This window comes from Pimephales promelas, chromosome 7 (genome assembly GCF_988280905.1).
Source record: "Pimephales promelas chromosome 7, fPimPro1.hap1.1, whole genome shotgun sequence".
Lineage (NCBI taxonomy): Eukaryota > Metazoa > Chordata > Actinopteri > Cypriniformes > Leuciscidae > Pimephales > Pimephales promelas.
This window is the reverse complement of record NC_142775.1, coordinates 35,888,945-35,916,414: the sequence shown is the minus strand read 5'-3', so window position 1 is coordinate 35,916,414 and position 27,470 is coordinate 35,888,945. Positions and strand designations below refer to the sequence as shown.

Genomic DNA, 27,470 nt, shown 5'->3' with positions numbered 1-27,470 from the left:
ATTAAAATATGTTTGTATTTAGCATATTTCTTAAAAATGTAATTAAATACCAATGTACTTCTAGTACACTTTTTAGAAACATATTTAAAGCATGATTGTCATTAGCATATTTATTAAAAATATAATTAAGCACACATTTATTACCAATGTACTAATAATATACTTTTTTAGAAATACATTAAAAGTATGCTTTTCTATAGTGTATTTCTTAAAAGTGTATTTAAACATATATTTATTACCAATGTACTTCTAATATACTTTTTAGAAATACATTTAAAGTATAATTATCATTAGCATATTTATTAAAAATATAATAAAGCATACATTTATTACCAATATATTACTAATATACTTTTTATAAATACATTAAAAGTATGCTTTTCTATAGTATATTTCTTAAAAGTGTAATTAAATATATATTTATTACCAATGTACTTCTAGTATACTTTTTAGAAATATACTAAAATGCAATAAAATACATTTTTAGTACACTTTAAATAAGCATGTTGTAAATACAAATGTATTATAAACACACTATTTGTATTTCAAATATATTTTTAATACATTTAATACAACGTCTTTTTCACCTGGGATATAATAGCATATTTCTATAGAGGCACCAACTGCACAACTGTTTAAACCCTGCTAGTGTCTTCTGCTAGTTACCAAAGCATCAAAGAACTATATCAACTGTTAAACAACGGATTGGAGATTAAAATAATATCAGATTTGTCTAATTTTAAATAAACACAAAAAATACAGATGAAAAAATCAACTTAGGCAAGACATTTTGCTATGGTTAAATAAATGTTCAGTGATATCTTAAAAAGATTTCGGAATTGTTGCCCATTTTTTTCTCTATATAGTGTTGAAATGGCAACTAGTAAATACACCAAGTTTCGTCATGCTAGCAAAATTCATATTTATACAGTATATATTGTATCATATTTTTACAGACCTTTTTACAGTGTAACTTTTACTCGAAATACGCCAAAAACAGTTCCTGGTGTTAAATGGGAGTTGATCTATACGCGAATGAACAGCAAGATTAGTAGTTGAAATTCATTAACTTGGACGCATATTGATCTTGCTTTTCTGCAAATAACCTAACAGATCCTTTTGCTCATTTTGAGATTTGCGAGGTTTTCTTTTCAACTGTACCCTACATTTGCTTGTTTGAAAATAAGAAATTGTGAAATTGAAAGCCTGCAGGCCTACATATCAACTCCTGCCAGTGCCAGATGATGGCAGGCTATAACACTCATTTCCCATTCACTGCCTTGAAGCGAAATCAAACCAGCATATCAGAGGGGCTGAAATGAATGCAGTGTTGGTGACTTGTTGGTGACATGACTTGTACCGTTTCCAAACCATGAAAATGTTGCTTATTTCCTTGTCCCTAATCACTTGTTTTGCTGTCATTGATTTCTCTCATTCTGTCCCTGCAGAGCTCAAAGGCAGGAGGCTCACCTCATGCTGTAACACAACAGCTGCTTTATCAAATAATTGAGAGGAACTAGATCAGACATATGGAAATAGCGTGTTTTCCTTGGACAAACCTGCTGTAGAGGTTTTGCTGATAAGGTGCAGACTTGTTTTAGAGCGAGGATGATTATTTATTTAGGTTTTATTAAATAAGTCATAAGAGGTTGCTCGCCTGCCTTGTGAAAAGTATTTCAGACAAAGATGCTGACCCCGATGTGCTTATTTTATTTTATGATCCCAGAGTCCCGCTGTGTTCTACTTGCTCTATTGATGGCTAATTTCACTAAACCGACAAACCTTTTACACTTGAAATGGTTGAGCTAATCCTTTTTCTTGATATCCAAATTTTAAATAATCATGTTTTTTTTTTTTTTTGCTTATTCACTATGAGTTGTGTAAATGACTTCAAATTATATTGCTAAATTTATAACTGTATGATGCACAGCCTGCACACTTTCAGATCACGCTGCCTCCTTGATACAACATTTTCAGGGGAGAATCTGAAATGATTTGATTGTAGATTATACTGTATATGTTTACAAAGTGTGTGTGATCGCCACACTAGCAGCCACACATGGAAACTTCAACTCACGGTGTTACCAGTTCCTGGGGAGTTGCTGTTGTGGGTCTTCGGCTGGGTTACACACTGTAAAACCTGATGAGTTAGTTCAACTCAAACCGTTTGAGGAAACGATTGCCTTAAATGACTTAAGTTTTTAAACTAAATCAATTTAAGCATAAGAAAATACTTGATTTGTTTCCAAGTAACTCAATAACTTATTGTGAAGATAACTTGGGTAAATAAAGTTAATAGTACTAAGTAGTTACTATGACTTAAATCTATGAAGTACACTGTAAACCTGAATAAGTTGGCAGAACTCAAATCACTTTTAATAGTATAAACTTAGTTAGATTTAAAAGCTAATCTGCTGACATATTAAATGCTAACATATTAGAATCCGTATGTTATAAGCCCTTACAAACACAGAAGCACTTGCTATATGAGTATAATAAGAGATAATTTGCTCTCAAATCAAGCTGAATGCACCACTCGTCACCATGATGGTAACTATCCGAAAGCCAACATTAACAGAAATTCTTCTAAATTAGCATAACAAAACATTAATCACTACTAAATCTCACACTTAACATTAATTTTACACAAAAAACATTATATTGCACTTAATTTTAGCATTTACACTCTCTTTCGAGTGCCATCGGCAAAGCATGCTGGGAAATAGATATCCCAGCCGTTTCAGTTAAACCTAAGTTCGCCTAAATTAAAATGAATGATTTCATAAAACTCAAAACAATGAAACTGTTCAGTTTACTTAAAATATATCACCCTCAGCACCCCTACTTCCCACGGCCCTGCTGACGAGATGCGCATAACAATATCGTGCGATATATCATGCAGCCCTAATATAATACCAAACCCATCCTTGATTCCCAAGCTTTTTTTTTGTCACCATTGATGCGACCATCAGTGGTTGGAGAGAGGTGTGTTGAGGAGACCTCAAGCCCCTGGCCAGAAGCAATCAATCTGGAGCTTTGCCCTGGTGTAAAAGAGGTCCCAGAGCACACATTGGCAATGCCCCAGTGCAGTCGCCATAAGCTGTACTGAATAAAGAGTTAAAAAAAAAAAAACTCAGAAAATAAGGGCTGTAACTGTGGGGCTAAAAAATATCCCCGTCTTCACATTCAGTTTTTGTTTAGTGCTTACGACTTTCATGGAAGCAAGAAAAAGAAAGAAAAATGCCATGAAAGAAGTCTCTTATGCTCATCAAGTCTATAGCGTGTTATATTGACGCTAAAGGTTGCCATGTGCGTTGGATGTCAAAAGCGTCACTATATGACGCCATGAGAATGCGTTGTTTATACACAGAACTGTTTGTCTAATGACAGGAGAGGTGTGCTCTCACTTTTCTCTGGAAAATGAAAAAAAACGAAGTTGACATTTGCTCTCCAAAGATGAATGTCCTATGTCAGCAGAACCTTTAAAATATTCATGAGCTTTTATAAGAAGCGCAAATTGTGTCAGATGAGGGATGGTAATTTTCTTTCCAATCAGTGCAGGGAATATTTCAGTGTGTAAGAGCTGGAAAGCCCTGTCAGATACAACTAATACCGTATCAACAAACGTACACATGTATATCTCATAAACAGGACTAATAGCTATATTCCGAGTTTGAAACAGGTTGTACACTGTCATTGAAAACTTCGATGTCTTTAACATCTTATAGTGTTTATGACGTCTCTTGTGCTTAGGCAACATTTATTTGATCAAACTGTCACAATCAGTTGCAACAATGGTGAGGAATGAGGATCTACAGGTGCAGCAGTAAACTTACCTTTACTCAAACAAATCACTAAACATAAAACACAAAAAATCAATACCAGAACAACCGGTTAAAACGCAACTTGAACAAACATTCAACTGAAAGAAACAGAGCATAAATACCAAAGCCAACTGACCAAGAAAACAAGACACCTGAGTCAAACTAATCAAATAATAGAAAAGGTAACTAAACAGCAAAAAGCAAAACAAAGTTACACAAACAGTAAAGCAGCAATATTTTTAAAAAAAATCGGCATCTTGAGTCACGTGACCTTTCAGAAATCATTCTAATATGCAGATTTTCTGCTCAAGAAACATTTATTATTTTTATCATCGTTGTTATTTTATATTACAGTGGAGGAGCTGCAGTTTTCCATTATGCTAAATTTAAATTCCATTTCTTATCTGCTCACAGTTTTTTGTTTTTGTTGTTGCTTCCTTTAATTTAAAAAGCCATCTGTCTCAAATCTGGATCTTGTTAGTGACACAGCACTGTTGTCTGAGGTCTCTCAGTGACGGTGGTGATCTCCTCCTCCCCCGACGTAAATCCCAGGACACGATTCCAACATTCCGTCAGAACGCAGCGTCAGCACAGACCTGGAGGAGTAGACGCTCACTATCAGCACCTGACATTACTCAGCCGCAATAAGGCAGACAGTGCGTCAGTGAGTATGAAGCACAGACTGTGGGCAGGAGGATGGTATTACTGCAACCTTCTGCCACGCCAAGATCCAAGCCCTGAAAAATACAGCCTGTCAATCAAAGCAATGCTTATATGTCAGTCAAAAGCAAGGACATTCTGCTGGTGCTGTTTACATTGGACTGCAATTGCAGCTTTCAAACCGTTTCAGCATGCATGATTCACGTGTTTGTGTTAATAAAGCCACTGTGTGTTTGACTCCTAGATTCACCAAATCTTCTTTTCTGATATTTATCGTAAAGTCTGTAGACTTGGACTTTTTGAGTGGTTTGCATGCAAAACGGTAATTTAACTAAGAAAACTTGAACAGAGAGTCTGGGCTGACATCCAGGTGACGTCTTGATGTCTGTGTCTTGTCTTGTTTTGTCAAGCCACAGATGCTCCAGGTATTTAAGGCCTGTAGCAACTGTTTGAGGTCTCATTATCAGGAGCTTCAGCAAATGTTGTTTGGCAACAGAACAGTCAAAAATCTGTTCCTATAAAATCACACATTTAATTTCACGTCGTTTCATACTAGACTGGTTTTATTTATGCACACTTCCACAGTAGTGGAAACCATTATGCAGAGAAAACCTTCATATTTTGAGAATATGAAGTAGGCTATTAACAATTATAAAACGGTTAGTTCCAATCCTTGATTCTGATTGGTTAATAGCTGCGCTTTATCATGATGAAACACGGCTATGAGCGATTTACCCAACGCTTATATTTATCACTGCGCAACACTGTGGTTCCTATATAGAGTGCCGAAGTTACGACGTCACTCTGTAGGCCAAAACGCGGAAGTGAGTTAGCATTTTAGCACTCCTGGTTCCCTCGCTCTAAAGTCTATGGGATTTTTGAACGGGTTTTTGCTAAATCGCCTGAAATAAGGTCTGTGGTGAACAAAGCCTCTAAATATTCACGTTTTGATCTATGACACAGAACACACAGTTATAACCTGCTTGTGCTTTTTTAAACTTTACTGTCTGCTTTTGTTTTTAAAAAAAAACTTTATATAGGCTTCAAAATTGATAAATTTTGGATTAACTTGTAAAGATTATCTTGATAGATAAAACGTGTAAGGCTCACAACTCTTTGTTGAACACATCTTATTTTTTGCGATTTTCCAAAAGTCTATGGGAAAAATGCATTGCTTTTCGATCGAGGGAACCCATGCGCCGCTAGCTTTCGAGTTGTCCTACAAAGTGACGTCATCACTTCGGCACTCTATTGTTTTGATTTGAGCTTTCATACACATTGGAACGTTGTTGCTGTTCCCGGTCAGGGACTATTTTTTTTAGCGGAAAGAAGACTTTTAGTGATTTTACCTCATGAAAGTTGCACTAATTTACATATTTTTTTACTTTAAAATTTTTATTGTGCGGTAACCGTTTTATAAAAGCAATAAGGTACTCAAGGCAAGTGCTGTATATCGTGAATAAGTAACGGTTGAAGGGCGTTGGTAGGCTCACTCAAGCGGTTTGGGGTCTAACAACGTCCTTCAGCCGTTACTTATTCACGATACAGCACAGCCTCTCATACCTTATTGCTTACTTATTAGAGAGTTTTACTCTTTGCTTTAGAAAATTAGTCCAAATTTTGACTGTTTTGATAGTTTATCAATGACTGATGAATTTGATAGCAGTTGTTATACTTTATAAATCTTATAAGGTTACTTGTTTGTTTTAAAGAAAGCAGTTAGACCAATATAACTGGTTCTTTTAAAACATACTGTTCTTTTCAGAGTTTGACTTTTGATTTTCCACTAGAGGGCAGAATTGGTCTCAGATTAGAATAAGCAATCCTGTTGTTGTTGTTGTTTTTTTGTTTTTTTTTAGCAGGGCAAACATGACTAACATTTAGTCACGCAAAGATGAGTCGTCAGGTGAGTAAATTTTTACTTAAATCACGTTTTCCTGAAACCTACAGTCAGGGCTTTGTTTTTCTGATTTCTGACTTCGCCAGAAATGTTTTTTATGACATGACATTTGTTTTCTCTTGTCCAAGATGCTGAACTTAATTAACTTAATTTGTATGTTTTGGGAAAGCTTGTTGTAAGGAGAATACCATGTTAAAATTCACAGTGTTACACTTAAACTAAGTTTCTAAATTAAAATAAAAATGATCAGCCCCAGAAAATAAAATTATTAGTGTCAGCTAATAATAATAAAAAAATAAAAATAAAAAAAATCTTTTATGTAGCCGTCTAGGTGGGCCTGCATCTTGGAAAAGTACAAGGACAAAATATTCTGTCACACCTCATTTCTAACTCTGAATCCGAACTGCTGGTTGTGGGATGAAAAATATGTTGGAACCTGTTCAGACCTGAACTCACGAAATACCTCATTTCTTTCGTAATTTCCGGCTTAGCCTATGCCAGATCAGGTGAAGTCTCAAACCGGGAGTTATTGTGCCCACCGTTTGAAACAATGAAAGGAATAACATTATTCCTAAAAGATGCAAATGGGTGGCTAACTGTCCAAAAACCAACCAGGGACCAACCAGACCAGTAGACCAGCAAATAAAATGCTGGTTTAAGATGTTGTGTTTCAACCCTTTTATTTAGGCAGCTCCCGATTTTAATTTTCCATGCATATAAAACATTATCAAAGGCAAATAAATTTGTTAAGTTAGAAATGTATTGTTTCTGCTTGTGGAAGTATGGACAATTTAAAAACATTTCATTCATTTTTTACACAAAATATTCACAACATTGAACCCTAAAACTATTCAAACAAAGTACTTCCAAATGAAACAATGCTAACTACCTAAAAAAAAAAGTTAAAAAAAAAGGACAGTGTGTATTGTCCTTATGCTGCATGACCTGAAATTTCAAGAATATTAACATTTGTAACAGCAAAACATCAAATGCAGTTTCTAATGATGTGTGAAGAAAGATTATTTCAGTTTATTGTTGAAAACACGTTTTTATTTGGCCATTTCTCCAGCTTAGCAAGCTAGCTTGAGACAATATTTGCACTGAGTGGTCGTCAGGGAGCAGCAGCAAGTGTGTGAAGTTTTTTTTGTTATGGTAACCAGATACATTTCAAACTGATATGATGAAAGACCAGAAGGAATGTAACAGAAAATCAGCTTGGCAAGCTTAACTGATATCTCCTGTTTAGAACCAGAAAACATACCAGAGGTGGTAGCTTGAACATCATTTAGGATAGGCTACTTAAAGGACAAGTTGGGTATTTTACACTTAGATCCCTGTTTTAAGATCGTTAAGAACGGTTAAGATTGAAATTTGGACATATGCTGCTGGCCCGATAATTTTCGGTTTCTGTGGCTGTTTGTCCCGTTGGGACACTGCACACACCTTGTGAAACTGGGACTGCGCCAGGATCTCTACTAACATCTCCAAATCTCTCACTAAATCCACACTCAGCCAAACATGCAAGGTGTGGATCAAGAAGCAAAAACAGGAAATGAACTGCTTTACAGTAATTCTTTTGTTTGCAGAGGCCCTTTATTGCTTCTGAACTCCTGTCTAGTAGAGACAGGTTTAGAGGGTTCAACCAGGTATGATGAGTTTGTTGTGGCTCTTTTTATGTAGTGCAACCCTTATATTAAATATATACACAAAGCCGAACAGTTCTCTTAGAAAAGCTCTACTTCAGGCAAGGTTGTTTTTTTTTTGTTTTGTTTTTTTTTTTTCATATATTATGTTACTGAAAACAGATCTTTCCCTCTAGTTCGCACAAGTTCACTGAACCATTTTTAAAAATTATTTTATTTCTATGTCTGACACAAATCATCAATATAAATATTAGGACTGGGCGATATATTCCGCGATATTGTTATGGGCATCTAATCAGTAAAGCCGGTTCCTTGATTAGTAGTAAATCACCTTCACCTGCTTTCACATGGATGATATGATGCAGATATGAGTGTTAAATTAATACTCAAGAGTGTTAAAGTTAATGAGATAATTAAGTGATTAATTTAGTGATGATTGAGCATTATTGAAAACACCTGATGATAACAAGCAGAATCACTGAAGGAGAAAATCTAAAATTGTAAGCCACCGCTATGGAGATCAGTGTTTGCTTTGGGCTCTTGACCCTTATATTATTAACTTTAAATTATTAATTGGCTGTTGCATCTGAGTATAACCTGTCAGATGAACAAAGAAAAAAAATTATATTATTATATTATTAATATATATTATATTGTCATTATATTATGACATTCATCATTTGAAATTTATGTTTGTGATTTATTTTGTTGGTTACAGCATAACTGAGATTCTGCATAAATATCCAGAATTTGAGATGTAATATAAAGGATTTCTTAAAAGTTGTTAAAAAAAACATTATTACTTATAGGCACACACATCCCTCAAGATTCAGTCACTGCTTCTCAACAATGGTGACAAGCAGAATATTCAATTCGGAAAAGTATTACATAGACAATTCAGATCATAATTCATTCATACCGCAATGCATGATGAAAAACCATGTACACCCGCCTTAACAGGTCTGGGTCTCCATCTTTTGACCACATTACGACAACAAAAGCACTTGAACGCAACACCAGTTCACAAGTGGAAAGTATTGTATTTTCCATAGCACGTAAACGCACCAATAGTACTTCACATTTCAAGTTGACTAAACTTTACATTTTAAGGCCACATGAACACTTACTTTTTAAGTTGAAACAACAAAATTTGCTTTGTTAAGTCCAGGATTTATCAAATATGCGCTGGAGGCATTTGGCGTGGAATGAATCTCTCTGATTTAGACTTAATTAACTCACATCCTGGCTTATTACTGAGACAATAATCCTGATTCATTCCTGCATTTTCATGCTTACTGTCACAGATCAGAACGACACAGGTAACGCAAACAAGAGGTTATATTAAAGGGTGACCTCACCTCTGAAAAGATGAATGTGTATTTAAAATGGGTCATATATCTTGAAGAAATGTGAGATTAATTTGAATTTGGAGCTTTCTAGACTGAGAAAAGCCAGAAAATGTATTTTTGGCTTATGTGGATGAACTTGCTTCGCTGCCCTAGGAGGCCACGCCTACCGGTAACAGAGCGCAGTAGTTAAACAACAAATCTAGGCTACTGATGAGTCTGCCCAAAAATGTGTTTCGACTTAGCTTGAAATGTCCGGGATTCGGCTTTTGCGTTCTACAGTCGCCATTCATCATGTTTACTGTGACGAGCGGGACGAGTGAGGGCCGCGGGAGAATGGCGTGAGGCCGTTGGCGTGACAAAGTGTACATGCATTGTGTTACTAATGCGCTCTTTAAATAACAAAATAAATATTTCACCATTGACTTCAGACCAGGTTTTTGTTGGTCAATGGCACAGTCTATTTCAGTTGCCTCAAAATAGCAACGTGCCAATAATGCGCGGGAACACACCTCGTTTTCAAACCCGCACGCCCATAGGCACACAAATTGGCGCAAATGCGTTTGCGATTTAAACAATGTGGTGCAGGACATGAAAATGATAATTGCATCAGGCTGAAACAAACAAAAACACTTGCGTCACGCCTGGCGCTGCATTGCACCGGGTGTATGATAGGGCCCTATGTTGTTTATGTGTTTGTTTATTGCCATCTCTCGCAAACTTTGCTGTGTGCGTTCATGTGTTTTGAAGAAGGCGTGGCTTTGGAGGCGCTCTGAAGGGAGGGGGGCTACAGTGTTTGCATAATTATAATTTATGCAAACAATAACAATCAAACCAATAATATCAGTTATAGATCTCTACCCTTAAAGGAGTATAGTTCACTTTAAAAAAAAAATGCTGATAATTTACTGACCCCCATGTCATCCAAGATGTCCATGTCTTTTTTTTCTTCAGTCGAAAAGAAATTAAGGTTTTTGATGAAAACATTCCAGGATTTTCTCCATATATATAATGGACTTCAGAGGGAACCAAACGGTTCAAGGTCCAAAAGACACTTTTAGTACAAACTGCAAATTGTTCAAATGACTTTAAACAATTCCAGATGATGAATAAGGGTCTTATCAAGCGAAATGATCGCTCATTTAAAAAAAAAAAAAAAGTTTAAGTTTTATAAGCTCAAATGGTCACCTTGCTCTGTTCTGTGATGCGCGTTCGTGACTCTCCTGTTCAAACTTATTCATCAAAATGAACAAATATTTTTTCGGGTCATGACTCGAAGGGTCCTAGATAAGACCCTTATTCATCATCTGGTGTCATTTAAAGCCCTTTGAAGCTGCACTGAAACTCTCATTTGGACATTGAACCATTTGGTTACCAGTAAAGTCCATTATATGGAGAAAATCCTGGAGTGTTTTCATCAAAAACCTTAATTTCTTTTCGACTGAAGAAAGAAAGACGTGGACATTTTGGATGACATGGGGGTGAGTAAATTATCAGTGAACTACTTAAGTATTAAACTTCTAACTTGAGTATTAAACTTCAGTAATTAAATGTATTTAAATATAATTTAAAGCTGAAATACAAACTATTTACTGTAAGATATAATAACGATTTAAGCAATATATTACAAAGAAAGCAGTAAATCATGTAAAGGAATGTCATGATGGCTGGCTTATTACAAAAGATAGCTTACAAAAGAAACTACAAGTCACCATGCATATACAGATTCACGTACATGTAAGCTAATGTGGAGTATATGAACCAGCTAAACAAGTCTGTATTTACCATGTGCGTTGTCTCTAACTTCCATCTGCATACATACCTTGGTGGATTACTAGCACAAAATGTCTTTAAAACAAACATTGACTTGTTTATTCCAGGGCCAGGAAATGTAACAGAGAAGCACAACAGATGTGAAGACATCTTTTCTGTGAAATAAGATAACGTCTCTACAAACTGCATTCTCTACAAGCTCAAACACCATTCAGGCAGCTCTTGAATAAAATCTCATTTAATTTAGCATCATCTCTGAGTTTTCCCCCTCTGACACGGTCAGAGCTGTTTGCTTTGCTTTAGCTCAGTCAATTAGATTAGATAAGCTTGTGGACACACTTCCTAAAACAGCAATCCAATTGCTGTTCAGGCCAAGGCTGAAAGAATGCCCTGGTCATTCACCGGTTGCTTAAGAAAAATGGTAGTGTTTTTTTTCTTTTTCTTCCAAACAGTACCAAATTTGGGTTCTTTGGTTTGTAACATTAGCAGAACCCTTTTTGGAGCTAAATAGGACCCTTCTCATAAGGTTCTGTATAAATGTGGCTAAAGCAGATGCAGAAATTGCATCTGCTTTGAATCAATTGAATCACAAATTCAGACACAGACTCCATAACTCGGGAACAAAACAACCAACATACACCATTAAGAACTCACAAAGAATGAAACGACACACATGGCTTAAATACACAGGCAAACAAGATAACAAGAGGGTGTGGCTAATTAGAAACACCCGGGGAGACTAATAAACAAGAAGAACTACAAAGGACTACAAAACATGGCACAGGAAATGACAAAAAGTCCACACAAGACAAGACAGGAATTATTACAGGTTCCATAAAGAACCATGCCTCGAAAGTGCTATAACCTTAATGGTGTTATAAATAACCTTTTCAACATATATGTTAGTATCTTCATGTTATAAATATTACTATATACATATTTTTATATTGTATTTATTAATATTGTCTGTTAGTCCTCTGTCAGCCTGGTCTTAGGGCTCATATTTGGGGTTTATATTAAAAAACAGCATTGTGTCAATTACTTTTATTCTTTTATTGACATGGCAGAAAAATGACAGTGCTCTAACAAGAGTTGTTTGCTAAATACATTAATAATAACAATTGACATTGAACAAGATATAGATATACTGTATATATAAGACCAAGTTCCAGTGAAATATCTTCACAATCCCCTTTACGTCCCTTATTATGTGTTTATTTATTTCAAATAGCAGTATCTCTCTGCAGGTGATGAGGTTAAGATATGAGACAATAGCTGTAATATACAATTGAGTTTAGAGTTACATTGCCTCTCTTCCATTTGATCATCGTAAAAATAATTGTTCATTAAGGCCAAAATTAGCAAAAATAGACATTATGAGTTCTTTACCGTAAATAGTGATATAAAGTCATGGGATAGCTTTAATGTGCTTTGTGACTGTGTATATTTAGGCATAAAGACATAATGTTTATAAATTCCATATCTCTGTTACTTACTTTGGAGAAGAGAAGATGAGTGTATCCTTAACTGAACAGAGCTGCTTACATTTACATGTTCAGTTAAACTAAAAAGAGAAAAAGAAATTATTGGTAGGAAACCAGCTACACTTTATAAGTGATAATTTATAGACATTTTAAGAAAGAAATAATTTACCTGTTGAGACTAAGATGACAGTCTGTAGTTGTGGTGGCTTTGACAGTTACAGATTTGAAAAACAAAAAGTAATACAGTAATAAAAACATAAAGTGTTCTTCAGGTCGATAAGGTTCTAAATAGAACTGTGATTACATGTAAAGAACCATTTTTTTAGAGTGTAGCCTACCAAAAAAGAGAGAGATTGTCACTCCTTTAATTAAACCATCTAGGTCAACACACACACATGACGAACCACTTAAACAAGTTATAGGAATCTGTCAGCTTTTCTGTTTGTAAAGGTGTGGATATTAATGATTGTAATGATGTTTAATAATTATGTTTGTTTTCCCAGGGTTGGGTCGCCTGTCTTTGAGCATGTTTATTGTACAAGGCATTCCTAAGTGTGCAAAGATTGAGATTTGCTATTTTGAATCGGATCATGTGAATTAACTGGATCAAAAAGTAAAAATTCACTGTGTGGCATTATGCAACTTATTGCAATATATTTAGTTAAAAGGTAAAGGTTTAGTTTAGTGTAAATTTATCTTCAATTTTCTAATGACCCAAATCCATTAATTTAGTCATTCAAAAAAAAAAACATCATTTTTTTAAGAGCATGAGACATAGTGGTCTGATTATAGTGAGTGATATAAGGTAATCAACATTCTTCCAGTTCAACAAGTCTGTTAAATGTAGGCCTGTTAGTGTTAACCTACATTTTTTTACTGTTCAGCTTTCTACTATCCTATCCATCCAAAAATGAATGTGTTGCATCAGATAAGTCTGTAGGTAAATTCATAGATTCATTTCATAATATTCAAATAGATTTGCCCTTTGTTTCTTGCACTGTATACAACATGATGCACTTTATGTTCAAAACACTATTGTTTATGATAATTGGGACGTACAGAATAGTTACATAATGTCCATAATCCTGAATTCTCCTACGTATAACGCTTGTTATCAATCAGCTTTCTCATTCACAAGGCTATGATTTAGCTCAGCCCAGAGCATTACTGCTGAATCTCACATAGTTTGGATGGTTTTCTATAAAATGGCATCAGTTGTCTTAAATTTGACATGGTACAAATAATGTGTGGTGGCTCCGAGAACACTAATGCAGAATGAGTCAATACTGACGTTTAACAGTACATTAGAAACACGTGTCTGCCTACCAAGTCAAGACACTTAAATACACATAAACACACACACACATGGACCTCGATGAGAGGTGAGAATCTTAGCAAGCAGTCTTAATTCCAAGAACATGCAATCACAAGGGTAATTCAAACAAGAAGCCAAATACTATAATCCAAACATGAATGACCGGAGACGTTTGTAACAGCTTATGTCTTATGTTTTCAAACCATTGCTTATCTGCTGTCTGTTGCACTTTTAATGTTTCTACTTGTAATGCTGCCGTATGTTCTTTTCTGTTTAGTCTCTCCTTAAATCAAATTGGACACATCTGACAACATGAGGAGTAGATTCTTACTCAACTGCATCAAGAAGCCAAGATGTAACAGTACTTACGTAAGAGTCAATCAAAACCTGCATGTCAATGAACAACTTCCAGACCACGTTCCTCTAAAAAGGAGATTGAGGTTGCCAGTCAGCGGTAAACAATCTTGAATGTGCTGTATTTCTTTCTAAAAGAAATGGAGACCTAAAATATTTTAAGTAGACATAGAGTAGGTTCATTTGCATTGAAGACCAACACCAGTGATTCCCAGTAAACCAATGAAACTTTTAACTGAATGCTTTGAATTCACTACAACAGAGCATCACCTTATGGAAGTTTGTTTCCGCCACAGAATGAAAAATAAAAAAAGTAATCACGCAATTATGACTTTTTATGGGACTTTTTCAGAATTGCGTGATATAAAGTTACACACAATTGCGAGTTTACATCTATATAAACTCGCAATTGCCAGTTATAAAGTCCAATTCTAAGGGGAAAAAAGTCAGTAAAGAAAATAAACTTGCAATTGCGAGATGTAGTCAGAATTGCGTAATATAAAGTTGCAATTGCGAGTTAAAGACAAAATTGTTTTGTATAAAGTCACATTGTGTGTTATAAAGTCAGAATTGCATGATATAATGCAATTGCGTGTTAAAAAGTCAGAATTGTGAGATATAAACTCGCAATTCTGAGAAAAACAATTTCTCAGAAGTTTCTTTTCCCTTAGAATTGGACTTTATAACTCTGACTTCTGACTTTATAACACGCTATTGCGAGTTTATATCTCGCATTTCTGACATCTTTTCATAAAACTCGCAATTGCGAGTTATAAAGTCCAATTTTAAGGGCAAAAAAATCAGTAAAGAAAATAAACTTGCAATTGCATGTTAGGAAGTCAGAATTGCAGGATATAGCGAGAATTGCGTGATATAAAGTCACAATTGCGAGAAAAAAGTCAGAATTCTCAATTTATTACAATTGTGACTTTATATCTCTCAATTCTGAGAAATAAAGTCAGAATTGCGAGATGTAAACTGGCAATTGTGAGATAAAATGTCGCAAGCTTCCATATCATGGAGGTGAGCAGTGCTTTTCAAAACATGATCGATTGACAGGCTCATGCAGGAGACTGAGAGATCTATCTATCTATCTATCTATGGCCTATAAAACCATCAAAATTTTCACTTTGCTATAGTTGCTTTTCAGTTGGATTGGATTTAGTTTGCTACCTCAATTCAAATTCAGGAAAAAAAATCAATTATGGATGGTGCACAACCCTGCCAGCATACATTTGTAGTCTATGTAAGTGTGACCATTCTGCCCAAAACAATTTAGCATGCATTCATGAGAGGCATTTTCAGAATGCTAGTGGAGTTAAAGTGCAGCTGTTACGATATTTATCTATTAGGACAGTGACAAAACTGTTAGTCTGATTTCTGTGATCCTTTGCAGATGTTGCCTGACTGGTGCAAAAGTTTCAGGGCCAAAGGGAAGTGTTTTTTTTTCTTTTTTTTGGTCTGATTTCAGGAAAATGCCTCGGCTGATAAGGAACTAGGAAGGAATATTTTGCTGTGGTGCAGGGCATGGAGGATTAGCACACAAGCAGAGATTCATGTGTTAACCCTATTTAGCTTGTCCTCCCTTGGCTTTTAGTGTCAGTCAAACAGCTGTAGTCAAATGGGATGAATCCAACGTGGCAGTGCTGGATAGCTTCACTGCCAACAAATAAAAAAGATCCAATTCTTTTCAGTAAGTCATTCTGAAGGGTTTGTTTGCAGAGGGTTTGTAGAAACCAAAATAAAAATCTATTTCTCATTGAGTAATAAAATTCCTAATAAATTAAAACAATGTAAAACTATGGTACCAAATTGAGGCTGTAAATTAGTCCCTGCATGAGGAATATATTTCATCCCACGTTTACTATGATAGAAGTGAGACATTTGGCTGAAAATTAAAGTCATGATGAACTCAAAATAGACCTATTTATTCCCTTAATGCACATCTTTTGTGAAGTTAAACAATTAATTGGTCCACATTATGGCTTCATAGTTTGTAATGAAAATGTAGTCTCTTCCTCTGAAATTTCTGCTGACTTCACTTAGGTCACACCGACTATTGGATGACACGTAGGAATAGTTTTAGCAAAGTCACTATGACTTAATTTTTGTTTGTAATGCCCACTTTTCACAATACAAACATTTTTTTAAGGAATAAGACATCACATTAAGGAAATAGTTGCAAATGGAAATTCATGCTGACTTTAACAGTAAATCTCAATTAAAAATTGGTATCTTCTTGACTGATGAGAATTAATTTCTATTTTCTTTTCCAGGTTTGTACTTTTGTATTCCGTTCCTATACAAAGCGAAAAAGGAGTTGCTACACACCCAAAACGTGATAAACAAGTCGGCTGACAAATAAAGGTTTTGGAGGCCATAAAAAATCCTTGATAAAGTCGACAGTGGTTGGATCTGCATGTTCGGTACATTTTGCAGTAAACACCAAATGCTAGAAAACTCTAAATGAAGTCAATCCTTCTTGTTTTAAATAAATTCACAACTTTATTTGGGACCTGGATTTGTTAAGAATCATTTGAGGTGGTTTTGAGGTATTTTGACGATCTGTGCTTACTATATGGCACCAGTGAGTTTGAAATGGTACATCTTAAAAGGAAATTAAATTGGATCTGTTATGCCTGGCTACATACTTTTCCCTCTCTCACGCTCGGCTACTTCCCTCTGGTCCAGCTTCAGTTTCATCCAGTGAAAGTAGACCTTGATGTAAACACCTGGTTAGAATAATATCACCCACGATGCACTTCTCATGAGAGCCTCTTCGAGGAATCACTTTTTATTTTTTTGCTCCCCTTCCTGGACTCCAGAAGATATCTGTTTTCATTAAGAAAGAATCGACTTGGCTATGGGTTGACTACAATCTCTTTATCTCCCTTGTGTCTTCAGCCAGCAGAGAAAATCCTTTTGAAAATAGATCTTCAAAAAAAAATATATATAAATGTAATTTGTATGAACCTTGCGGGCAGAAGATCTTGTTCTTGTTGCTCATTTCATTGCCTTTTACCTCAACGCAAAATAAATTGTTTGATAATTTACTGTCCCTCATAGCTTTCCACACTCATATTCTGCTGTATTTTCTGTGGAATAAAAATTAAATATTTGGAAGGAAAATCTATCAAAATTATATCAAAATTGAAAATACTGCGGAAACACAGAGACCTACATCTTGGATGCCCTTGAGATAAGCTAAAACATATCAAAAATTAATTTCAAAGTGAACTATTCCTTTAAATTGAACTCACAAACTTAATGATCTGGTCACAGCAGTTATCAAAAAAATTGGAATATTATCAGTGAATAATGTCTTTTTGTCACAAATTTATAGTATGTAGTAGTTAAGACTTGGACGTCCTTTTTTAAGCTTGACCATCGCTATCTCACGACCAATCCGTACGAATTTGTACGAGTGATTAAAAAGTGGCTAATTCGTACTAATTCATACGACCTCACTCGTACGAATTTGTACGATTTGTCCAAACCCACGTGATGGGTAGGTTTAGGGGCGGGGTCAGGGGTAGGTCATTCGTACAAATTCATTCGAATTGGAAAAATCTTACTAATTTGTACGAGTGAGGTCGCACGAATTGTTACGAATTAGCCAGCTCGTAAAATTCGTACGAATTCCTGTCAGATCGGGTTGGCTTGACAGCCCCATTTCACTTTTATTATAATATAAAGAAAGTGTCATTAAAATACCTTTTATGTTCCACCGAAGAAGACGTACAGGTTTAGAGCAACATGAAGATGAATTGATGATGACAACATTTTCATTTTGGGGGTAGATTATTTCTTGAAACTTTTTCACAAGTCTTCGTTTCAGTTTCAGTGACCTGGAACACAGCAAAGAAGAAGAAAGGCGAGGGTGGGTTTTCAGTCAAGAGCATTGTGTTATTGTGTTGGTAATATTTCACTGGCAAGGTTAGTGGATATGGATTTTACATCTTTATTTACCAGTGCTCAGATGAAGTGCTTCAGGGAATTTTAGCTCACCTACGCCAATGTCCCTACATAACAAAGCCTTTATTACAGCTGCATTGTCACTCGTGGTAACTTCAGATCCATGATAAAGTGAACATGAGCCCCTTGAATTCAACACCATTTATTCATCACCAACCCTTGAAACCAATGAAGCAAGCATTTATTGTCTAGCATTTGCTGTTTCCCATGAGCAATTGCAGTTTTGCATCATCTTGTCAGCTTAGTAGCTGTGGTTGTGCTGATTAAAATTTAAACACCATCCTATACAGTGAAGTAAAGTTTAATCTGAATTGGCCATCAATCTAAATTGATTAGACAGTGTCATAATGTTGTAAGTCCAACACTGCCGGATCTATAGCAGAAATGTGTGTAGACTTTTTAATTTGCATTTCTGTCCATCTAAAAGTCATATGTGCAGATTATAATTCAGACAATTGATTTTATTGAGATATACTTTACTACCATTGAATATTAAGTGTCCCCCAACTAAGCAAGCCAGAGGCAACAGTGCAGGAACCCAAGGCTTATGAATCGCACCTTCTAGGAATTGAACTCTGCAAACTCTGGGATACAAACATAGAAAATTAACCACTACACCAGACAGCCAAGTGCGGGCTTCATCCCACATAGAGTAACATGGCTGAGTAGTAATTTACTTTAACCATGTTGCCTCAACAACAGACACTGAAATTTCCCCTTTACTAAGACGTGGTTTTGTGCTTATTATGCAATTGTGCTACTATTTTACTCTACTTGTTGAATGGCAAACAAATTATCATTAAACCAGTCATAAGCAATTGTTTAGGGTAGTTCATGAAATGTTGCACATGGATAATTCAGGTCAACAACGACCATAAATATACAGTCTCTACAGTAATTTGGCCTCATTAATGATTGTCCCCTACTGTCAGCAAAGACAGGGACATTCAGACATTAATTGAGCTCTTCTAAATAGTTGTCTGGTAAAATGCTCCATTCTTCTGGGGAGCAGACCTGATTGCGTGAGTTTAAACTAATGCAAAACACCAACGCATGGCTCAAGGCTGTGCACAGATGACAGCTCTGAAGTTAAGTTAATTTGTGCTGACTTGTTCTTTTAATTTGCACTGAATGGCTGAGAAGACATTCAGCATTTGGTAAGCTACAGCTAAGGCAAATAGATCAGCTGTTTTTCAGACTTGGGCTAAAGCTCCATCATGCCTGGGAAAAGACTGTTAGAGTAATCTGGAGCAGTTAAAAATAAATGACAAAAAAAAAAAAAAAAAAAACATAATTTGAAATACAGTCATAATATAGAACATGGAATGTTTAAATAGACTATAGTGGAAAATATTTTGCAATTTTGTAAATTTAATTATACAACAAGTCACTAGTGAAGGGCTTGAACAATGCAATATTTTCTATATTTTTAATTAATTGAATCAAAGTCAAATGTCTGGATTTGACAAGGTGAATTGACAAGGTACTGGACTGGAATTGACAAGGTACAAGGTGAATTTTCTCACCTAAACACACATGTGAATTTAATCAAATATATAGACAACATGAACATTACTTAATCTAATGAGAATTAAAGAAATGTACATTTAAACTTGAACTAAGGTATATGCCAGAATGTGTAAGTCACATTGTGAATGCTTTATTTACGTGACAGCACAATAGAACATATCTTAAACAAGGACAATGAATAACTAAAGCATTAAAATTGGTATGACTATTTACTCTAAAGTACAAATAGCAACAAAAAGCATCTTGTTTACACTAAGTGCAAGTAATGATAAATGCTATTCACATAAATTATAAACAGAATATTTGTAAAGACAAAAAAACTGGGCAATGGTGAGGGGCGTTTGAGGAAATAGCCTTTGATAAGAGGCTTTGACTATGCACTGGAGAAAGATGCCGCCATACGTTTCACAATGATACACTCTAAAAAATGCTGGGTTGTTTCAACCTAAATTTGGGTCAAATATGGACAAACCCAAATGTTGGGTTAAAAATGTAATTAAACAACAATTTACAGTTGAAAGTGAAAGTTGAAGTTGGGTTAAATTTTTTTAAATTACATTTTTAACCCAACATTTGGGTTTGTCCATATGTGACCCAACCCAGCATTTTTTAGAGTGTATATAATAATACAATGTATACACTTTAAAAAAATTCTGGGTTGTTTCAACCCAAATTTGGGTCGAATATGGACAAACCCAAATGTTGGGTTAAAATTGCAATTAAAAAATGTACAGTTGAAAGTGAAAGTTGAAGTTGGGTTCAAATTTGAAATTACATTTTTAACCCAACATTTGGGTTTGTCCATATTTGACCCACATTTGGGTTCAAACAACCCATTGTTTTGAGTGTATTTGTTAAATTATGATACACATATTTTTTTTACATTTCAAAATTTTGAAAAAATTGTCTAATATTTATATATTCATCCAAACAAAACAAAAAAAACGAATGTAAAAAGGAACACTTACTTTTGCACATACCCAAAGTAGGTGTTCCTTTTCGCACAGAAATCACTGTGTATAGACTAAAGGCTGGTTTACACTGCCTCAGCTTTTTGTTGGATTAAGACACTAATCCAACAAAACCTAACAACCACTGGAATTTGTTGGGACAGTGGGAACTTAAGCCTTAGGAGCTGAAAGTCCTTAAAGGAGTTAAAATCAAGAAGACCCGTGGAGAGCAATAATCATCTATGCTTGCAGACAGGTCATTAAACTTTATTGTGTACATTTTTAAAGGAAGTTCAGCAGATTGGCTTTAGAGGGGACCCAAACTTCAGACAATGCAAAGTAAGAATGCAATAAACATTGGTATGTGTTTCTGAGCACTGAACTTAAACTTTTGTCTCTTAAAATTGCAAGTTTAATGGTGATGATTGATACAAGTATGCCCATAGTTTAAGACAAACTTGAGACATTATTTGAAAATCCAACATCAATGAACATTAGGTGTGATTTTGTTGATATAAACTTCTTCCACCTCGACACGAGTAAAAGAGCAATTCGCTTCTAAATGCTATTGTTACAAGTTCCAGTCTGGTGTTAAAATTCTAAGCTATTTCTTTTCACGGTGCACAGTTATGGAGCCACATGGCTTTCAGTTTCAACCGTCTGGTTGAGGAGTGGGGGTAAAAGGTGCGAAGTCTCAACCCAAAGTGACCTCTTCAATTGAACAGGGGTCCTCAACATTTGTCAAGATTCTTTGCGCTGTTAAAACGTCCACCCTTCCTCCTCCATACGTAATGTATTCAAAAGCAGGTCATGCCACTGAATGCTGTGCTGACATTGTCCTTTCATGAGTTCAAGTTTGCTAAGTGTGGCATCTGCACCATGTGGCTTTCTGTTATGCGTATGTGATTGCACAGCCGTTTTAACTGCGAAAGCATGAAATTGAGCCATTGTCTGCCAAAGCAGGTGTGAACGATGAGCACTGACGTGTAAATACTTTAACCAAATTACATGCTTCCCCCCATTATGGCTGATTAGTTGGACATCATGATTGTTTGAGACATTTCTCAGACAAGGTTCATTCAGCTTTTGTGATACTAATGACCTTTAGACTTGGTTACGTAAAACACTGTCGAGAAGATCAACAGGCACTTGGCATGAAAACACATCTTCTTTCATAGTTTAGACATGACCAATTTGTTTTACAAAAAATGCATCTATGTATACCTTCTTGGCCAAAGCAAATGTCTTGTAATAATATTGTCTTGGTGGAAAAAAAATCAGGGTCTCTTAAAGATTTAAGACAACTACTCGTATCAAAATTGGTCGACATTCAATTTTAAATAGCATGACAAAGCAACCAGTCAACCCCAAAACTCACACCCACCCTCTCGGCACATTGTGTACCAGATGGAAGTCATCAACTTTTCCATTCGCATGCACAGTCACTTTCTCTGTCCAAGTATTTTTGAGATGCATCATTTTAAACTGCAAATAATGCGCCGCTACACTGTTGTCTTGTTGTCATAAGATACAACCATTTCTCTAGAAATTCCAAATACCTTTGGAAATTGAGACTGTTTCCTAAAACAGAGGTGCTTTGTGTGTGTTAATGTTTTCATAGAATGTGCTTTCTCCAGGCAAAGCTGACCTATAAACCACGGTGTAACTAAAGGCTTCTGTGAGGCCCCTCGCTGCCCACTCACTGACAGAAGCCTGAACCAGACATCATCACGAAAATATGAGTTACATATCTGTTTCTCAAAACCTTTTATCGAGTTGATGCTATTTTTATGTATTCTTGGGTAATTCTCACAAAAAATTCAATTCTGTCACTTTTCACATTTTAATTAATCTGAATACAAAAGATATTTTGAAGATTGATTCGAATTGGGTTCGAATTATACTGGATCCCAATGACTTTCACTATATGATAAAAAAGAAAGATAATTATTTTCAAAATATCTTCTTTTGTGTTCCACATAAGCATGAAAGTCTTACAGGTTTAGAAAAACACCAGGAAATAATGGCAATTTTTTTATTATTTGGGTGAAATTTCCCTTTAATTTATGAACATACACTATTATAGCCTATACATCATATCTCTGATTATTCGATATGATGTGTGTTATTCTAACCTTAACGCACAGCCACAATCTAAAACACTTCCCACAAATACGTTTTATTAATTAATTTTACAAAATAAAAAGTTGACTTCTCCAGCCTTCTCTTGAAATTTGTGGAATTCACAATATTGTCGTCCATTGTATAATACCATGTTTGTGATGTTCCTTATTTGTAATTTGCTTTTAATAAAAGTGTCTTCTACATAAATAAATTCATTGCAACACTTCCAATCTTGATCTGTAAATCTCACAACGATTGTGCAATGTGAGATTGTTTCACTGAGATGTGAATCACACTGGGCCGGGACACTGAAGAATCCTTAACAATTTTAGGACTTTGTGATGGTGCTCACAAAATTACTTACAGAGTAGACAAAGCTGTTTGACATCCAAAATACATTATTAGCGACTATTAGCGGATTATCACACAATTCATTCATGTTGTGTACAGTTTGGGCAGGGTTAAAGGGATAATTCACCCCAAAATAAAAATTCTTTCAGTAATTACTCACCCTCATTTTGTTCCAACCCATTCTAAGACTTTTGTTCATCTTTGGAACACAAATTAAGATATTTTTTTATTAAATCTGAGAGGTGGATCACTCAACCATAGGCTTCTAAGGGATTGAAACTTGCCGGCCCAGAAAAGTTAAAGACATTGTATAAAAAAAATGATAGTTCCTACATTATTTTTGTATACATTGACTCATTGGGTCCTCTAAACTGCAATATGCATTTAAGCATTACTACATTTCAAAAGCAGTGTTAAAGTTCCTCTGCAGTCAATAATTTTATTCCTGAAAACGAATATTTGATCACCAAAATTACATGTTTTACATTTTTTTTCCTTGAAAAATATTATTCATGCCTTAAAATAGGTTAAATGTAACTCTCCACCTTTGCGTCATTAGGAATACACGGTTCTATTAATATGCAAATTAGCCCCACCTCCATCGACCTGCACCAGCTCAGCGATCCACTCGTTGGCGAACACACCTTAACGTGATTGATACAAGGTAGTTTGTAACGTCAGAAACACCAAAGCCATTTGAAACATTAAAAGCTTGCTTTTCACCACAGGGGGACTTTAAAAGGAAGAAGGAAATAAGATTATTGTCAACACTAATTTGTTCTAAGTGATAAGATTTGTTCCATATCACAAACAAGATTCAGGAAATTGAAGACAGAAATAGATTCTGTGACGCCGGTACTGTGATGTGGCAGAAACACGGGAAGGAGGCTGGATCCAAACGCAGTGTACAGGCTTTATTTAGACAAACTACATACTTTGACAAAGACTCAGATACAGGACTCAGAAGCAGGAGCAATTAACGTCGACATCACACGTTCAACAACTCACAAACTAAGACAGAAACGCAGGGCTTAAATAATCAGACAAGCAAACTTAACAAGGTAACAAGGGGGCGTAGAAAATAGGAAACACCTGGAAAAATCAATAGACAGGGAACCACTAATAACACAAAGACAAAAATACAAAACCACATCATGACATAGCCCCTCCCCTATGGGCGGCTCCTGACGCCCATAAAAACAACAAAAAGTTCAGGTGGGCGGTGAAGCGGAGGCGGTCTGGGGGAGGGACGGAGGGCCAGGCCCGTGCAGGGGAACGGAGCCAGGAGGTAGCCAAGGCGAGCCTGGGCCGCAGAGCGTGGCGAAGCAGGACGAGGCGACGGCCAGGGCGGAGCAGGACGAGGCGACGGCCAGGGCGGAGCAGGACGAGGCGACGGCCAGGGCGGAGCAGGACGAGGCGACAGCCAGGGCGGAGCAGGACGAGCTGAAGTCCAAGGCGGAACAGGACAAGGTGAAGTCCAAGGCGGAGCAGGACGAGGCGAAGTCCATGTCTGCATCACCTCAATGGGCCTCACAGGGTATCCACTGCCCCCCCACCCCCCAAAAAAATACTTGGGGAAATCCACCGGAGCTTGAAGGCTGCAGGAAAGGCGAGGCGCAGAGGCGGGGCCGGCAGGGCGAGGCGCAGAGGTGGGACCGGCAGGGCGAGGCGCAGAGGCATGCTCACCGGAGCCTGGCGAACTAAAGGAGTCCTCCTTCTCCTCCTGCGGCGGAGTCTCGATTGACTTGATTGTTTCGCTGGACCTGAAGATTCACTCGCTGGGCCTGAAGTAGACTCGCTCACTTGAACTGGAGAAGACTCGCTCACTTGAACTGGAGAAGACTCGCTCACTTGAACTGGAGAAGACTCGCTCACTTGAACTGGAGAAAATTCACTCACTTGAACTGGAGATTCACTCGCGGGGCTTGAGTGAAGTGCATGCTCGTCGGGGCTCATGTGCAGCGCGGGCTCGGCTGGGCCAACGTGAGTCCCGGGCACAATAATGTACACGTGAAGCACGGACTCGTCAGGACGCAGATCTGGTTCGTCCTGGCTGAATTGGACCAGCGGCGAAGAAGGTGACGAGGGCTTCGCGGGTAAAGTACACTCGGCAGGTGTCGAGTAGAATAGGCGCGTAGTAGAGAAGAGGTCTTCCAAGGAACAAGCCTGAGCGATATACCTGTCAAGAGTCCAGTTGGTAAGGTCTCGCGGCATCCATCGAGCGATCTCATAATCCAGCCCATTCCGAAACAGGCCCATGAGCTGGATATCATCTAGCGCTCCCAGATGGCAAATGGACAGGAAGTCCTTCGCGTACCTTTGGACAGACTGGCCCTCTTGCAAGAATGACGACAGGTATTCTATCAGAGCCCGGTTGCTGGTGACTGCTGGATCCATTTCATGGTGAGTTGTTCTGTGACGTCGGTACTGTGATGTGGCAGAAACATGGGAAGGAGGCTGGATCCAAACGCAGTGTACAGGCTTTATTTAGACAAACTACATACTTTGACCAGGACTCAGAAGCAGGAGCAATTAACGTCGACATCACACGTTCAACAACTTACAAACTTAAACAGAAACACAGGGCTTAAATAATCAGACAAGCAAACTTAACAAGGTAACAAGGGGGCGTGGAAAATAGGAAACACCTGGAAAAATCAATAGACAGGGAACCACTGATAACACAAAGACAAAAATACAAAACCACATCATGACAGATTCTATGTATTGTTAAGTGTTTCCAGGTTAATAGTATGGTTACTGAATTTTTTTTTTTTTTTTTTTTTTTTTTTTTTGGAAATTGGGTGCAAATAAATTGTTAAATTACTGTTTACCAAATGTCCTGGTTTTGAAATGCCCCATTTGTTTCATACTAATTATTTCTAATTTTTCCTCCCTTTTTTTACAGGTAACTAGACTCAATGGGAAAAGAGGAAACTTTTAATGGGGATCTTTGAGAAATTGCTGTTTCAACCCACCCCCCAGACGGCTCTACCTCCAACCATCTGTTACAATGTCGGGGGAGTTTGACACCAGATTGTCTGTTTCTATGGCTTTTACTTAGGGGGTTGGGAGTTTGAAGTCTTGTTTTTTTTCACCTGGTATCTGAGAAGTACTTGTCTCACTACGCTATCCTCCCTTTACCTTAATTGAAAGAAGAGATTCACCCCCCCCCCCCCCTTCCGTCATCAAACACAAGGGTGAAACAGCCCAAGTGCCCAACCCCCATCCACTGGTTTGTACCCCAACCCCCAAATAGCTAAGCAGTCACATTGAAAATCCCTGCCAGAAGGGAACTACCGGTATACCATTTGCTTGGCCAACCTTCTTATCTGTTTTAGAGCTCAATGAGTTAACATTATATTGTTCGGTTAAAGGAATAGTTTGCTCAAAAATAAAATGATTTACTCACCCCCATTCCAAAATCATGTTATTTTTTCCATCTAACACACAAGGTAGGACAGTCCATTGACCCGTCAAGCTCTAAAAAAGGACAGAAAAAAACATTAAAAACCATTCATCCCATGCACTTCAAAGTCTTCTAAAGAAAAACGATAAAGAACTTTTAGATAGGCATTCATATATATATATATATATATATATATATATATATATATATACCTCTCAAACCAATGCAATCTCACATCAGTGACCACAACCCTGGTGAATCCATGCACATTTTATAAACCTGAATTTAAACACAAATGAGATTGTGGCAGAATGGAAGATCATTAGTGAATAAATACTTACATTTTAGTTTGATCACCAAAGCCTTCAAAATGTATCCTTGTGTACCACTGAAAACAATAAAAGCAACTTCATGTAAAATCACAATGTCAAAGTGAACAGCATTATAAACACATTATAAAACACTCATTAATTCGGGAGTGGATTACTTTGGGGGGGGGGGGAAATATGATTTTAAGAAGAAAATAAGAAAAATTACAGGTGTAAGATGGAGGGAGCTGTAAAAGTATTTTATGTTACAGTAAAGTAAGCGGTAGTTGGTAAATCACAAATTAGGCTTAACAACACAGGTGGTAAACGTTACAACAGTTGGCACCTATTTCACTTCCCTGCAGAACTGTAAATGAAGCTCTAACAACTGTGTGTGTTTATGGCATTAGTTAATTACTAGCATTGAATGTCGACTGCAACTTAAGGTGTTTTAGGCCATTTGTGTTCATTAAATAATAACCAACCTCTGGGAAAACACTGCAGTGGAGGTTCACCTTAGGATG

The 27,470-nt window shown here is 36.6% G+C and overlaps 1 long non-coding RNA gene across 1 annotated transcript; it reads right to left on the bottom strand.

The window, feature by feature from the left end:
- Nucleotides 1–3,966: 3,966 nt before the first annotated feature.
- LOC120487141 (uncharacterized) lies at nt 3,967–27,027 on the bottom strand. The gene is made up of 4 exons (XR_005624389.2): nt 26,980–27,027; nt 26,642–26,712; nt 18,014–18,147; nt 3,967–4,561 (listed from the first exon to the last, which is right to left on the bottom strand). It is a non-coding gene; the product is annotated as an uncharacterized LOC120487141 (long non-coding RNA).
- Nucleotides 27,028–27,470: the final 443 nt, after the last annotated feature.